Raw genomic sequence first — 16,623 nt, forward strand, 5'->3', positions numbered from 1 at the left:
GAGGGGAAGAAGGAACAGAAAGTGACCATCATCTTAACCATGTGTGATAAAAATATCTTGATTTTGCAAATTTTACAAAAGCACTTGACCATGCCCAAGTCCACACCTTAAAAGAGAAATGAAAACCTGTCCTTGGGAGGGTAACCAGAATGATGTAATGATTTGAAACCATTTTATATTAGGAGGCGTTAAAGGATTTAGGGAATTTGGCTTGGAAAAGAGGTTTGTCCAGAGCATGAGCTTATCAACGTTTGGGTGTTGGGGTTTTTTTTGAGGGGGGGGTTATTTTTATTTTTATTTTTACTGAGATTTAGTTTGTCTTATATGTGGTCCCAAGAGGTCAACCTAAGACTGAGGGCTCTAAGGTAGAGAGCAGAATTTTCTAACAAAGGTGTTCAGAGAAGTGAAGAGGTAATGAGTTTCCTGTTATTTGAGATGCTTAAGGAAAAATGAATGACTTCTTGCCAACTATTTTATAGGGGGAATTTCAGCACCAGATGGGTGGTTAATTAAATGTCTTTGAAGTATCCTCCAATGTTGAGATCCTGTGATTCATAAGAGAATGATTTATAATCTAGGTGACAATTGATGTATTATCTAAACGATTATACATACAACACTGAATGGAGCCTTGTGTCTGTGGTGAGGGGCCCCTCTTCCCAATATAAGAATATTAAGAAGTCATTTAATAAATTGGCAGGCATAAAATCTGGGCAAAGAGAGTCTGATGATCTTAATGGAATATTATTAAACCACAACAGCAGGATCAGTTGGGCTCTTTCAGAATCAGACTATATTAATACAAATAAAATATTCATGCCCTGAATCTGAGGCTCCTCTTTCTTGGGCAATCCTGGACACACTAAAAAGATTCTTACTGTCAACCTCCTTTTTTGGTGAATTACCTAAGAATTGCTTTCCTTTTTCTGGCTGTAGACCTTATAATACCTCGCCTCCCTTCTCTTTTACCAGACTGTCTTAATGTTTGCATTTCCCAGGTTTATAGATTTTCAAGTTTGATGTTGGCTGCTTCCTGGAAACCTCTAAGGAGTACTTAAGTGTCATCAGTAACTTATCCGCGGTTACACTATAGGCTGCAGTCTTTTGGAAAGACTTCCTGTAGACAGTTGATCCCACCCATGGTAAGTAGATGTTTGTAAATTGCAAACAGAGCCCCTCCCTGACTTGATTGCTCCATCTTCTTCCCTGATCCCTTGCCTCTGTCACTGTATGTTCCAAACTTACTTTTACAATTGTAACTTTTATACAGTCTTTCCAGGAATTAATACGTAACAGTAACAGTCAGTATTGAATTGCTTAACAGTTGAAACATGTACCTTGGACATCCAGAAAAATGCTTTTGAGAATTCTTTTAAGACTTTGATTGTTGGGAGGAGGGATACCTGGCTGGCTCAGGTGGTAATATTACCATAATATGGTGCCATATTACCATTAATAATTATCATTACGTTGGTTGTAGAGAGGACTTAAAAATATAAATATCTTTTAAAAAAAGAATTTGATTGTTGGTTTCCAAAAAGAAAAATTTAAATGGTTACGATGAAAAAAAAGATATTTTATTTATTTTACCATTTATAACTATAACTATTATTAACTGTTTCTCATTTAAATCCACAGAGGATGGTTTGGGGAAGACAGCCTTCTCTTTTTTAGAACTTAGAGCCTCTAAAGGTATTAATCTGGCCTTGATCACAGTGTCTAAAAATAAAACATCCCATACTGATATCATGTTATTGTTTGAAATAAATTGTTTTTATTTATTATTCTCCTAAATTCTTTTCCCTATGATGGATCAGAACCAGACCTCACAAAGTGACCTCTTAATAGACAATATGGTGTGATGAAGCTGGATTTAACTACCAGCTCCTACTCACCAACAATGTTGCCTTGGAAAAGCCTTACTTTTCTCAGCCTCAGTTCCTTCCTCTGTAACTTAGTGTGTTGGTTCTTCATACCAAAGGTGTCCAAGTAGTAGTCTTATATTAATAGGCAGAAGGTGAGGTGATGTTAGGGAAGAGGCAGTGATGCACCAGTGTGGTATAGTTGTTAGAAACACAGATTTCAGAGCCAGTATACCGGGATTTAAAGTCTGCCTCATTTGATTTATCCATAAAATGGGTTGGTGTAAGAATTAAATGAGTTAAAATATGTAAAGCAATTAGAACAAGGCACTCTATAGTTGCTTGCTGCCGTGATGATGATGATCCCTAAGAAAATAGAAGCAGAGGGCCTGAACCCAATGGTATTTTCTTTTACCACTGGAAAAGAAAGCAGAAATCATTAGAAGCCAACATTATATAAACTTTGTAAGATTATGGAACATTTGCCACTCCCGTGTGTCTATTAGCTTTATCTCTTGTTTCTCCAGAGTGGTTAGCAGATAAACCTTAAAATAAAATGAGCGTGGGGGCACCTGGTTGGCTCAATTGGTTAAGCATCTGCCTGCGGCTCAGGTCGGGTCCTGGGATGGAGCTCCACATTGGACTCCCTACTCAGTCGGAGTCTGCTTCTCCCTCTCCCCCTCTCCCTGCTTGTGATCCCTCTTCTGAGGTCTCTCTAATAATTAAATAGAATCTTTAAAAAAATTAAATGAGCCTGTATGCTTGGCTTCACATGCAGCAAGAAGTGGGGGAGGTAGAGAGACTGTGTCTCATTCTGCATTTAGGCTTAGAGAGACTGCTACCAAAAGGAGAGAAAACAGGGGTGTCCCTGTGGCTCCAAGAAAGAAGGAACACAGGGAACAGACCTAGACCTGGAAAGGGGCTTGGGGACTCAGTGATGGCAAGGTTCATGTGCTTCCCTGCCCTCCCTTCATCCCTCATTGGGACTGTGGTAAGCATCAAATGAGCTTCTGACAGTGCCTTTTAAGCGGATAAGTGTTTCAGAGACATCATGTTAAATTGCAGTGACTACGTTCATTTTACAACTATTGCATTGGAAAGCTGACCTCAAAACTGTGTTGTTAAAAGATAAACTGAGGCATGTTAAAAATATTGACAGTTTATGTGAGCAAAGATCAATTCTCATCAGGCAGTACCAAACAAGAAGTGGTTAGGAGCCCTCCTCTGGCAGGAGCTAGGGGAATGACTCCCATAGAGAAGGTACAGAAGCAAAGAAAGGAAATTATTGGATGGACTATAGTTTAAAGCCTAGTTGGCTATTTGTGATTGGTTGTCCTCAGGTTTCTATTTCTTAACCTTGAGGCATTTACAGGCAGAGGTTTGAGTTTGTTCCTACAGGCCACCAAAGCGTTACAGCCTTCTCAGTCTAATGGCCTCTTCATTTAATTAAATAGTACGTAAGACCTGTTCAACTGGGGCGCCTGGGTGGCTCAGTCGTTAAGTGTTTGCCTTCGGCTCAGGTCATGATCCCAGGGTCCTGGGATCCAGTGCGGTGTCCAGCTCCCTGCTCAGAGGGAAGCCTGCTTCTCCTTCTCCCGCTCCCCCTGCTTGTGTTCCCTCTCTTGCCGTCTCTCTCTCTGTCGAATAAACAAAATCTTAAAAAATTTTTAAAAAACCTGTTCAACTCCTTAAACTCAGTTCAGTGTTTCAGTATTGTCGGGACCACAGTCAAACTTCCTTTAAGACTGACTGAACAAGTTCTGCCTAGTGCAGGAAGCCTTCTCTGACCACATCAACAATCACACCACACCTTCTTCTAATTTTCATAGGAGTTCCTCTTAACTTCCTGCAGCTGCTGAAACCTTCTATTGTGATTTTTACCTTGCTCTGAATGAGTCCTGTCTCATCCAGATGGCCCCCTAAGGCAGAGCAGAAAGCTTTCTATTCATAGGTGCTCAAAAAATAGTTGTCAAGGGATGGCATATGGTAGGCAGTATAAATGGCCCCCCAAAGACGTCCACATCCTGATCCCTGGAACTTGTGAATATGTCACCCTATATAGCAAAGGGGAATGAAGGTTGCAGGTAGAATTAAGGATGCTAATCAGGTCACCTTAAAACAGGGAGATTATTCTAGATTATGCAGATGAGCCTGATGTAATCTCAAGGACCCTTAGAAGTAAGTGGAAGGAGGAAGAATGCATCAGAGTTACATAATATAAGAACATGAGCCTCTGTTGATGGCTTGGAAGATGGATGGAAGGGGCCAAGAGCCAAGGATCGTGGGCAGCCTCCAGAAGCTGGAAAAGGAAGGACATGGGTTCTCCCCCAGGGCCTACAGAAAGGAATGCAACCCTGACAATACCTTGCTTTTTGCTTAGTGAGACCCACTGCAGATTTCTAATATCCAACATGGTAAGCCACCAAGTTTGTAGTACTTTGTTTCAGCAGCAGAGGGAAACTAAGGCAGATGGCAAGAAATGACTTTTCTGTGACTGTATTCAGTGGCCCTGAACTTCCTAGTCAGCCTAAGAAGATAAAGCCTCAAGTTTTCAGGGCTCAAGGTTGAGAGTCTATAGTTCCTATTATTAACATAACCTGTGCTATGGGGGAAATGAGAACTATTTTGAAGCAAAGCAAGATACAAATAATAGATCTTTTTAATAAGGAAAGGTAACTGCTTAAAACAAAGTTTTCCCCAAAAAAAAAAGTTTTCCTTGGTTGTATTAGAAACATTTAGCTCATTCTGGGGTAAGGGAACTCTCCCAAAACAGGATGCAAAAATTTGCCCTCCCTTCCAGAAAGCACGAGATGAGATTACCTAAGTTTTGAAAACTGAGCTTTTCTTGCTGTCAGGAAAAGGATTTTTGATTGTTAAAAGTTGGGACTCTGGTTACAGGCTCTTCACCATGGGTTATCAGAAAACAACCTTGGTTTTCTTGGTAAAGAAAAGAGAACTGGGGGCACCTGTGGCTCAGTCGGTTGGGTGTCTGCCTTCAGCTCAGGTCATGAGCCTGCTTCTCCCTCTCCTCCCCGCTCTTACTATCTCTGTAGCTATCTCTCAAATAAATAAATAAAATCTTAAAAAAGGAAAAAAAATAGAACTGGGTATGGGATAGAAAGGAGGCATCTTGAAACCCAGGGAGAGGGCACCTGGGTGACTCAGTTGGTTAAGTGTCTGCCTTCGGCTCAGGTCATGATCCCGGAGTCCTGGGATTGAGCCCCACATGAAGCTCCCTGCTCAGTAGGGAATCTGATTTTCCCTGTGACCCTCCCCCTTCTCGCGTGCTCTCTCTCTCTCTCAAATAAATAAATAAAACCTTTAAAAAAAAACAGATAAGGAAGAGAACTGCTGGGTATATTAGGGAAAGTAGCCCAAATGCTCTGGGGCTCAGTCCTAGAAAGATGTCCCCCCACCTATAGCCAATCAAGTGCACTAAGAGCCATAGCAAAAGGCAAAACCTGTACCCAGAACCCGTGCCCACTGGTATTCCAGTCTGCATGTGAGTAGGAACATGATTCCGTTCTGCCCAGGGATTTACCAGCCAACCATTCTGTGGGAGGAAGCAATGCCTGGAACTCGGTAAGATTTTTTTTAATTGTGGCGAAATACACATAACCTAAAATTCGCCATTTTAACCATTTTAAAATGTACAGCTTAGTGGCATGTATTACATTCACAACATTGTACAACCATTACCAGTCTCTGCCATCATTTCACAATGTATACAAGTATCAAATCATCATCATGTGTACACCTAAAAGGGATCTGTTATATGTCAATTATACCTCAGTTGAAAAAAAAAAAAAAGATTTCTCTGTCACCAACCACTTTTCCAGGTGAATATCTCCCCACAGTACCCACAAACACCACTTGTTGGAGCTCCTCATCCAAGAATCTCTTATGTTCCCACAAATCTTGCTGGTTATGGCAAGAATGCAAAGTCCCAATCTGCTCTTTGCCCAAGCCGTTTCTCAGAATTTTATTTGCAGTAAGCAGCCTTGAGAGATGAGGTAATATCTCCCCACATATTAAAAAGTCAGCTTTCTTCTGCTTGCTATAAAGCAGCAAATCCCCCAAGCTGAGTGTTCCTTGGCCACAAAGCAAACCCATTCCATGCATAGCATCTGCCTGCCCTACCCTAACCTGTTTACACCTCCCCTGTATCACTTGAGAGGCATGAGGAACCCACACAAACCCACAAGAAGCTTGTGCTACTTGCTGTGCTGTGGGTAATAAAGTCTAATGTCTCTGACCCAGGAGTCTTGGGTCTTTGCCAGCATCCATGATATCTGCCATCTCACTTATTAGCCTATAAAAAAGAAAAATCCTGGACTCTTCAGTTCTTTTTTTTAAAGATTTATTTATTTGAGAGAGAGAGATAGAGCATGAGTGGGGGTCAGAGGCAGAGGGAGAGGCAGACTCCCAACTGAGCAGGGAGCCCAATGTGGGGCTCGATCCCAGGACCCAGAGATCTTGACCTGAGCTGAAGGCAGACTCTTAACTGATGCCACTGAGGCATCCCGTCGACCATTCCATTCTTGACACCTATAAGCCTTAGATATCTATTAGGGTAGTAAGGATGAGCATACACATCTCTTCTGGGACGGAATGTGAACACAGCAAACTTAAACCCTAGGGCTGGAACACAACATTTGGTATTTTAAAATGTCTCTCTATGAAATATTATTTAACCATTGAAGTCTTGCATATTTTTCTGTGTCTTCTTAAAAATTTATTTATTATTGCCTGACAAGTTGATCTTTTAGATTTCACTTTTATCTGTTTGTCATCTATATAGGATTCAAATGATATATTTATTTTGTATACAAGAACCTAGCTCAATTTTTCAAAATTTTAATATCTAATCTGAACATTCTTTGGATGTTACAATGTGAAAGTTAATGAAGTTTGTGGCCACCTTATAAAAAAATTATTATTGAGGTGCCTGGGTAGCTCAGTTGGTCAAGCCTCTGACTCTTGATTTCAGCTCAGGTCATGATCTTAGGGTCATGAGATCAAGCTCTGTGTTGGGCTCCACCCTGAGCACAGAGTCTGCTTGAGATTTTCTCTTCCTCTGTCTCTTGTTCTCACTCTCCCTCTGCCCCTACTGCCGCCTGCATGCACTCATGTGCTCTCTTGTGCGCTCTCTCTAAAATAAATAAAAACTTTTTACTTATTTTTTTAAAGATTTTATTTATTAGAGAGATAGAGAGAAAGCATGAGCAGGAACAGGGGAGAAGTAGGCTCCCCACTGAGCAGGGAGCCCGATGCAGGGTTTGTTCCCAAGACATTGGGATCATGATCTGAGCCAAGGGGAGCCACCCAGGAACCCCTATTTTCAGGTGTATTTTCTCTGTTATTTTTATGGATTACTTTCCTTCTCATCTCTATGCTGTCTCTGTTCTCTCACCAATGTTCTTGAGAATAGAATTTGATTGAGACTTTCTTACACTATAGGCCAGATGTGTGTGGTTGCTGGGCATTCTGTTGGATGGATTGCCTACCCTTGGGTTATGTTATCATCCAATCAGTAAATATAACTATTAGTGCAGGACATGGCCACTAAAGCAGGAGGAGCATATGAAAACACTACAGATATGGCATAAGTAGAACAGACAATCACTTACCTCTCTAATATGCAAATTTATCTCTTGAGGAGCCCATTTTTATTCCTATAAATGGACATGAGAATAAGCCAAATAGAGGCACCTGGGTAGCTCAATATGTTAAGTGTCTACCTTCCACCCACGTCATGATCTCAGACTCCTGAGATCGAGCCCTAGTTTAGACTTTCTACTCAGTGGGAAGTCTGCTTCTCCCTCTGCACTCTCTCTCTCTCTCTCTCTCTCTGTCAAATAAATAAATAAATAAATAAATAAATAAATAAATAAATAAAATCTTTTACATTTTTTTAAAAAGAGAAAATAAGCCATGTAAAATACTCTGTGCTGTAAGTTGAAGGCTAAATCAATCGTTTTTAAATAGTTTTAATTCTACCAAAATGAAGAAATTTTAGAAAAACTATTGGGTGCAATACTGGGTAAATAGTATCAGGATTCTTTTTTTTTTCCCCCTCACTGTTAACCAAAACGCTTTAATTACTTTACAACTTTCATGTATGATATGAAGTCTTTAATTGCTTGAAATTCTCACCTGCTTCTTGTAAAGAGTGCAGACTACACTTTGAGTCTTCATCATCAGAAAGGATACTTAGTTATTCATTGGCCCACTGGGAAGGATCTGAATATGGAAAGTGACCCAGCACAGGATCCGAGTCATCCGCAAAATGCAAGGGAGTCCAAAACCACATGATTGTACTGAAGAACTCTACCGGGGTCACCTGGTGTCTGGTCAGCAGGGGAAACTGTGTCTATCACAGCTCGATATGCACACCACCATCAGCAAGACTGACTCCACCGCCTTCTGCTGACATGGAGCCAATCTCTCAAGAAAAGGCCTCCAAAGTGAATGAAAGATGCCGACATGTTGGGATGCCTGGGTGGCTCAGTTGGTTAAGCAGCTGCCTTCGGCTCGGGTCATGATCCCAGCGTCCTGGCATCGAGTCCCGCATCAGGCTCCTTGCTCAGCAGGGAGCCTGCTTCTCCCTCAGCCTCTGCCTGCCATTCTGTCTGCCTGTGCTCGCTCGCTCTCCCTCTCTCTCTGAAGAATAAATAAAATCTTAAAAAAAAAAAAAAAAAGATGCCGACATGTCAGCCTGCGTCCCCACCACAGTCCCCAGGCCGCCAATATCAGGATTCTTTAAGTTTCAGTAAATATCAAGCAACATACTATCATGTGTAGGGAAACCTTCACCTAGCTCTTTTGCTTCTCTTGCTTTGGAATTGCAACTCCTTTGTATATAAACAGGAAATAGCTCGTCATTTGACAGTTTTGTGGTTCCACTTCTAAAATAAGACAATGTTGTTTTTAATGAGACCAGCACAGATGAGACGTAGAATAGAAAATATAAGTATAGGTCAGGTAGGCAGTCTCCTATGGTGTATAATATTTTGAGAAATTCAAAATTATAGTGCTCCTCACCACCCCACTAAAAAAATAGCATTTTAATTAGTCTGTTACAGGGCAGGAAATTCTTACCATTGCTTAAATTGCATTGTTACCTTGTGCTGGTGGGGGAGTGGGTGGGGTTGGTCTTCTGCTCAAGAGAGAGAGAAAAAGTAACTAATCAAGCCACTATCACCAGTTATTCATTATATTTTCACAGAGGGCAGGTTCCAGAGAGAAAAGCACCTAAGACAGGTAAATTTGAAGGCAAGGTCGAAACAGAAAGATCTGTAACTGGGGCTTCTGGCAAAAAAAAAGAGGGGGGCTGGTAGTTAAAATAGTGTATGGTAGCAGAGAGTTTTCAAAAATGGGTACCTTTGGTGTTTGGAGGTGGGCTGAGCCATAAGTGAGTGCCTAACAGGGGAAGCTTGAAGACTCACTTGATCTACTTTATAATGCCCTCTCCAGATCTGCTGAATCAGAATTTTCATTTTAATAGGATCACCAGGTGATTCATGTGCACATTAAATTTGAGAAGTATTGCTTTAAGGGGTCTGCAGCCCACAAGGGCTCAAACCACCATTGACTTAAGCAGTTTTGGGGAAAAAAATGAAATGGGAAAAAGCTGGAAATTGCTCTCACAAAATTGTCTAATTAAATTCCTTCTCCCTTTATTTGAGAAATTTGTCCTTTTTTTTATTTTTATTTTTTTATTTATTTTTTTTTTAAGATTTTATTTATTTATTTGACAGAGAGAGAAATCACAAGTAGGCGGAGAGTCAGGCAGAGAGAGAGAGAGAGAAGCAGGCTCCCGCTGAGCAAAGAGCCCGATGCGGGGCTCGATCCCAGGACACTGAGATCATGACCTGAGCCGAAGGCAGCGGCTTAATCCACTGAGCCACCCAGGCGCCCCGAGAAATTTGTCTTTTAAGAAATAGTTCAGAAACTAAATCTCCTTTGCCTCTGCTTGAATCTTCCCAGATCACAAACCACAAACGATCCCCTTTTTTATTACAGGAGAAGTATAAGTTTAGGTGAATAAACATCAAAGGTTCCGGTTAGAGTCCTCTTACGACCGTTAAGGAAATATGAAAACAAACAATAGAAAAAAGTCCCCAAGAGACTTTGTTTAACTATCACTTTATCTTAGCACCTGTCATAGCTCATACAGCCCAGAGTGGGGTGGCAGGTGGGAGGTCATTAGTTTCAACCTTTGCAAGTCAGAACTCAAAATGTACAATTTTTTTAAAAAGCTTTGGAGAACAAAATACGGCCATTGCTCTGACTTAAGGCTCTAGCATGTAGGTATCTCAATTAAAAGTCAGCTTGGTTCCTTGGTCTTTTCTGAGCAAGTTGATCTAATGAAAGGGATCCCCTTTTTTTCCTAATAAGCAGCCCAGCCGCACCCATAAATGTGTGCCTGCTGGACCTGAAAATAACTAGCTAGGCTGGAGAGAGAGCAGGAAGTGAACAATCTTTGAGGAAAGATTGAAAAGGTGCCTCTGCCTTGGAGTTGACCTTTCTTTAGTCTGTATTTTTGCTACCCTCAGGTTATTTCCTGGTAGTCCAAGCAGAGGGAAAACAGGTAACTCTGGGACAGGTGAGTAATATTATTTTATTGTTTTATAATTGATTTCTTACAGAAGATTAGTTCATTCCAAAGTGGGGGTTGTATGTGAATATCTTGAGGATTATCTTGGGATAAGTTCCATTTTCTTAGGGAAAACTTGATTCTACTGGGCTTTCCAGAGACTACATCAGACAATCTCAAAGTGAGCATTTGCCGATTCAATGTTCATGCAACAAAAATTTCTTATATATTTACTTTCTAACAGTGTTATGTGTTGATGATATAGCAGTAAATAAGATGAACAAGCTCTTTGTCCTCATGGGACTTATATTCTTGTGGGAGGGAGAGATTTTTTTTAAAAAGAAAAAATAAATCTAATAAATCTATTTCAGGTAGAGATGGGTGCTACAACAAAAACTGAAAGAGGTAAGGGAATAGAGAATGGGGTGTGTGTGTGTGTGTGTGTGTGTGTGTGTGTGTGATGGAGAGGATATTTTAGATAAGGTCATCAGGGAAAGCTTTTTTGAAGGGACAACATATGAGATGACACTTGTATGCTGAAAAGGGAACAGTCGTGTTTCTTTGGGGTTCTAGACAGAAGGACTAATATGTATAAAGTACCCGAGATGGAAACGAACTTGGTATGCTAGATGAACAGAAAGAAGGCCAATATTATGAGTTGAGTTGTGTCTCAAAAAATTCATATATTGAAGGCATAACTCCCAGTTAACCCACATGTGACCTTATTTAATGTAGTTAAGATGAAGTGGTCCTGGAGTACAGTGGGCTTTAAATACCATGTGACTGCTGTCCTAATAAAAAAGGAGAAATTCAAACCCAGACATGCACACACAGAGAACACCATATAAAGATGAAGGCAGAGATCAGGGCAATGCTTCTAGAAGCCAAAGAATACCCAAGATTGCCCCCTCCCTCCCAAGATCCCAGGAGCTAGGGGGACAGGAATGGAACGGATTCTTTTTCATAGCTCTCAGAAGGAGCAAACCCTGCCAATATCTTGATCTCAAACTTGTAGCCTACTGAAGTGTATGACAACACATTTCTGCTGGTTAAGCCACTCATCGCACTTGGTTTTGGCAGCCCTAGCAAACTGATACAGCCAGAGCTGCTGAGAAAAATCGGGAATAGGTATTAAGAGTGGAGGTCCAAGACGTAAATTAAAGTTTGATTCTCTAGGGCCTTGCAGGCCTTTGCAAATGTGTTGCGAATGGACCTAAACCTAGTGTTTTGAATATATTGAGGTAACCTCTGAAGATTTGAGGTAGGTGAGGGCTGTAGATCACCTCCCATACAATCTCCTTACTCCTGTATATTATAAGGAAGGTAACTGTCAGGTAGAATTCTATGACATATACAGTTACTAGCAATTAGGGACTGAAATAGTCAGTACTTTGTTTCTGACCTTTAGGAACTCCAGCAAGTTCCTTCCATGAAGGAGTTACTGAAACAAATAGCTTCATCAAATGTTAGGTAACAGGATCTGCCTATCTTCTGGGTGAAGCAGGAAAATCTTCTCTTGAGTGGTATATATTAGTTATCTATTGCTGTGCTACAACTTACCCCCCAAAATTTAGTGCCTTAAATCAACAAACATTTATTATTCCACATAGTTTCTAGGTATCATGTATCTGGAAGCATCTTAGTTGGGTGATTCTGACTGACAGTCTCTCATAAGGTTTGGAGTCAAGATGGTAGTCATCTGAAGGCTTGAATGGGCTAGGGTATATCCTTCTAAGGTGGTTCACTCATATGCCTAAAAAGTTAGTGTTAGCATTGGCAGATCTCAGTTCCTTACCACATGTTATAAGAACATGAAAGTTCAGGGCAATGATCCAAGATAGGGTAAGACAGAAGCTGCAATATCTTTTCTAACCTAGCCTTAGAAGTCACACTCTGGCATTTCCATAATATTTTAGTGGTTACACAGTTGTCTCTACTCTGTGTGTGAAGGAACTACTCAAGAAAGGAAGCACTGTGGACCATCCGGCCAGCCAGCTACTACATAGCAGGATAGAGAACTCCACAGAGTCTAAGGCAAAGACTTCCACTCTGAAGAGTGTGGAGCTGTTGGGCAGACTTGCCAGATTGTTAGACTCTCTTCATACAAGGGTGGTAGGACCTAGACATTATATCTAGACACTCCATATATTTTGAACACAATTCATTTCACCAGTGAAATAATACTTTTTATATCTCTTACACTTATTAATGGAGTCCATGGTGCAAGATTTCCTTGGGTCCTGTGGATAGAATTCAGGGGGACTGTGGACTTTGATGGGAAAAATTATGCCTTTTTTAAAAAATTTATTTGACAGAGAAAGAGATCACAAGTAGGCAGAGAGGGAGGGAGAAGCAGGCTCCCTGCTGAGCAAAGAGCCCAATGTGGGACTCGACCCCAGGACCCTGAGATCATGACCTGGGCCAAAGGCAGAGGTTTAACCCACTGAGCCACCCAGGCACCCCTATGCCTTCATTTTTATCGATTTCTAACTGAATATAGTCAACAAACCACAGTCTTATTAGCAATATCTGAGACTTTGTCATCAATACATATCAAAAATGTTTTCACATCGCATTACAGTTGTTGCACATATCTCAGAAGTTCATTTATGTTCATCACTATTTCAAAACTATGGTAATTATTAGAGCTACAGCTAGCTCTTGTTATTTGCTGGTTTAGCAAATGAGCATATGTATTAATATGTCAAAATTATATCTTTAATATTTTGACAATTGCTTTACAACACAATTGGTCTTATTTATAATCTTATGTGTTTTATCTTGTGCATTACAAACACGTCTCTAATTTCTCCGAAGAAGACATACAAATGGCCAACAGACGCATGAAAAAATGCTCAACATCACTTGGCATCAGGGAAATACAAATCAAAACCACAATGAGATACCACCTTGTACCAGTCCAAATGGCTACAATTAACAAGTCAGGAAATGACAGATGTTGGCGAGGATGTAGAGAAAGGGAACCCTCCTACACTGTTGGTGGGAATGCAAGCTGGTACAGCCTCTCTGGAAAACAGTATAGAGGTTCCTCAGGACATTAAAAATAGAGCTACCCTTCAACCCAGCAACTGCACTACTACTAGGTATTTACCCCAAAGATACAAATGTAGTGATCTCAAGGGGCACCTGCACCCCAGTGTTTATAGCAGCAATGTCCACAATAGTTAAACTATGGGAAGATCCCAGGTTTCCATCAACAGATAAATGGATAAAGAAGATGTAGTATATATATATATGTATGTACACACACACACACACACACACACACACACACACACGATGGAATATTATGCAGCCATCAAAAAGAATGAAATCTTGCCATTTGCAATGACGTGGATGGAAGTAGAGGGTATTATGCTAAGTGAAATAAGTCAATCAGAAAAAGATAATTATCATACGATTTCATTCATATGTGGAATTTGAGAAAACAGGATCGCAGGGGAAGAGAGGCCTGAGAAGGATGAAACCAGAGAAGGAGACAAACCATTAGAGAGACTCTTAATCATAGGAAACAAAGTGAGGGCTGCTGGAGGGGAGGGAGTCGGGGGAATGGGGTAACTGACTGATGGACATTAAGGAAGGCATGTGATGTAATGAGCACTGGGTATTGTATAAGACTGATGAATCACAGGCCTGTACCTCTGAAACCAATAATACATTACATGTTAATTAGTTGAATTTAAATTTAAAAAGTAAAAATAAAAAGATGTCTCTGGAAAGGGTTCACCAGTTGGCCAAAGGCCCATGGCACAAAGGAAGTTTAAATACTCCTGCTTTACCAAAAATTCAGATAGGAAAAGATGAACATCTGGGTGTAGCTGCCATTGGGTTAAGGATACCTGAGTAGGGTCTTTTATCTTTTTTAAAGATTTTATTTGTCAGAGAGAGCACAAGCAGGGAAAGCGGCAGGCAGAGGGAGAAGCAGGCTCCCCGCTCAGCAAGGAGCCTGATGTGGGAAGATTCCAAGACCTTGGGATTCACGACCTGAGCAGAAGGCAGACGGGTAACAGACAGAGTCACTCAGGTTGCCCCACCCATCCGCAGTAGAATCTTTTAAGTGCTAACTAAACATTCCTCAGTGTCTCTCCCGGAATAGGATAATTCAAATGTTAATTAATCACCCCCCGGAGTGTAGATTAAAACTAATTTACAATGAGTTCTATAAATTGTTTATAAGTATGAAAAATGTTGCCTGTTTCTCCTCCACTCGAAAATATATATTAACATGTTTACCTGGAATGTAGTTTAGTTATTTTTGTATATTGTAAGCTGAAGCCTGCACATTTTGTACCTTGTGCTTTCTCTTTCGTAGGACATATGCAGTGTGATCCAGTTGTTTTCCAGCATTTGTTTGTGTGACCTAGGAACGTTGGTCATATCAAACATTGAATGTTAAAATGTCTGCTCTTTTTTTTTTTTTTTAAGATTTTATTTATTTATTTGACAGAGAGAGATCACAAGTAGAGAGAGAGGCAGGCAGAGAGAGAGAGGGAAGCAGGCTCCCTGCTGAGCAGAGAGCCCGATGCGGGCCTCGATCCCAGGACCCTGAGATCATGACCTGAGCCGAAGGCAGCGGCTTAACCCACTGAGCCACCCAGGCGCCCAAAATGTCTGCTCTTTTAATTAAGATCAACTTTTTAAAAAAGATGTATTTATTTATTTGACAGAGAGCACAAGCAGGCAGAGCGGCAGGCAAAGGGAAAGGGAGCCTGATAAGGGGCTGGATCCCAGGACCCCAGGACCATGACTGGAGCCAGACACAGACACTTAATCCACTGAGCCACCCAAGTGCCTCCAATTAAAATTAATTTTTAAATGTTTATAGGAATATGTGCTATAAGGTAATCTGAAATTTGTAGTATTTTTGTCATGAGCTGTACTGTTCCTGATTACTAGAATGTAATAAAAATGGTTATGGTGACTATGATAGTGTGTTTTAAAAAAAAACCCAAAATATATATTAAATCCACCCCTTCTTCCTACCTCCTCTGCCCCCACTCAGACCAGTATTTCAAAAGGTCATTTTATAGCTTGATATCCCACTTCATTAAATCATTGATTCTATGAATCCACGACATCATAGATTGTAAGACCCATCATTCTTTTGTGCACCAAGAAAGAAATACTGCTTTCATTTAAGCTATGTCATGTCATTAATACTACATTCACCCCAATTTTAGAGGTGATAAAACCTGAAAAAAATGTATCTTCAAATAAATAAGGTATATTGCACAGCTGATACTGAAGTGTTTTGAAGTAAATCATAGACAATAGAAAACATTGCATATACACAATATAACACAGAAAGGAGTTTGAATTTTATTTTAAATGTGATAGAAAGCAGTTTTGAGCAGGGAAGTGTTAGGATCTGTTTTCCATTATTTAATAAGTACACTCTGGTACTGATGCAAAGGACAAATTTTGAGAGAGGGTGGTGTGACCAGAGTGGATTGGTTTAGGGTCAAGACAGTGGAGGCAGGAAGAAAGGGTAGAGTCAGGACGTATTTTGAACAGAAGGAACCAGCAATGTTTATTCACACTGATAAATAATTTATACAGCTCACTAAGCAAAAACAAAACATTGCTACAATATCTTAATAATTCCCAGAGTTGTTAATGGTTGTTTTGGCATTTTTTTTAAGGTTTGATTTATTTGAGAGAGAAATAGCGAGAGAGAGGACAACAAGCCGGGGCTGCAGGGAGGGGGTGGTGGGCGGCAGGGAGAGGGAGAAACCGGCTCTCCCCATGGAGCAGGGAGCCCCAGGAGCCCTGGGAAGCACAGCTCAATCCCAGGACACGGGAATCACAATCCCAGCCAAAGGGAGATGCTCAACCCAATGAGCCACCCAGGCACCGCTGTTTTGGCATTTATTTTTTTAAGATTTTATCTATTTATTTGAGAGAAGTGAGGGAGAGGCAGGGGCAGACTCCCCGATGAACAGGGAGTACCACCCTGGACTTGATCTCAGGACCCCAGGATCATGACCTAAGCTGAATGACGTGAGCTGAAGGCAGATGCTTAACTGACTGAGCCACCCAGGTGCTCCTATTTTGACATTTATTAACTCGGTACTGTGGGGTGTCTGTGACTTCCAGAAGCTCTGCCAATCCCTAATTAGCTGCAGCTAGTTCGACCTCCAG

The 16,623-nt window shown here is 40.8% G+C and overlaps 1 protein-coding gene and 1 long non-coding RNA gene across 5 annotated transcripts in view; one reads left to right on the forward strand and one right to left on the reverse strand.

The window, feature by feature from the left end:
- The window catches only part of NOX1 (NADPH oxidase 1), a 62,610-nt gene that overhangs the window by 29,469 nt on the left and 16,518 nt on the right, over positions 1-16,623 (reverse strand). For 2 of the 4 annotated variants that reach the window (XM_032330131.1, XM_032330128.1), the window contains exon 1: positions 3,327-3,367. The exons of 1 other annotated variant lie outside the window; for it this stretch is intronic. The gene's annotated coding sequence lies outside the window, so the exon portion shown is untranslated. Of the gene's footprint in view, positions 1-1,895; positions 2,472-3,326; positions 3,368-16,623 lie in introns of those variants that run through there. One more of the 4 variants, XM_032330129.1, reaches the window with a different exon arrangement.
- Positions 9,004-15,187, forward strand: LOC116582584. Its single transcript, XR_004282467.1, has 4 exons — positions 9,004-9,125; positions 10,421-10,470; positions 10,833-10,866; positions 15,150-15,187. It is a non-coding gene; the product is annotated as an uncharacterized LOC116582584 (long non-coding RNA).

Source organism: Mustela erminea, chromosome X (assembly GCF_009829155.1).
Source record: "Mustela erminea isolate mMusErm1 chromosome X, mMusErm1.Pri, whole genome shotgun sequence".
NCBI classification, from domain to species: Eukaryota; Metazoa; Chordata; class Mammalia; order Carnivora; family Mustelidae; genus Mustela; species Mustela erminea.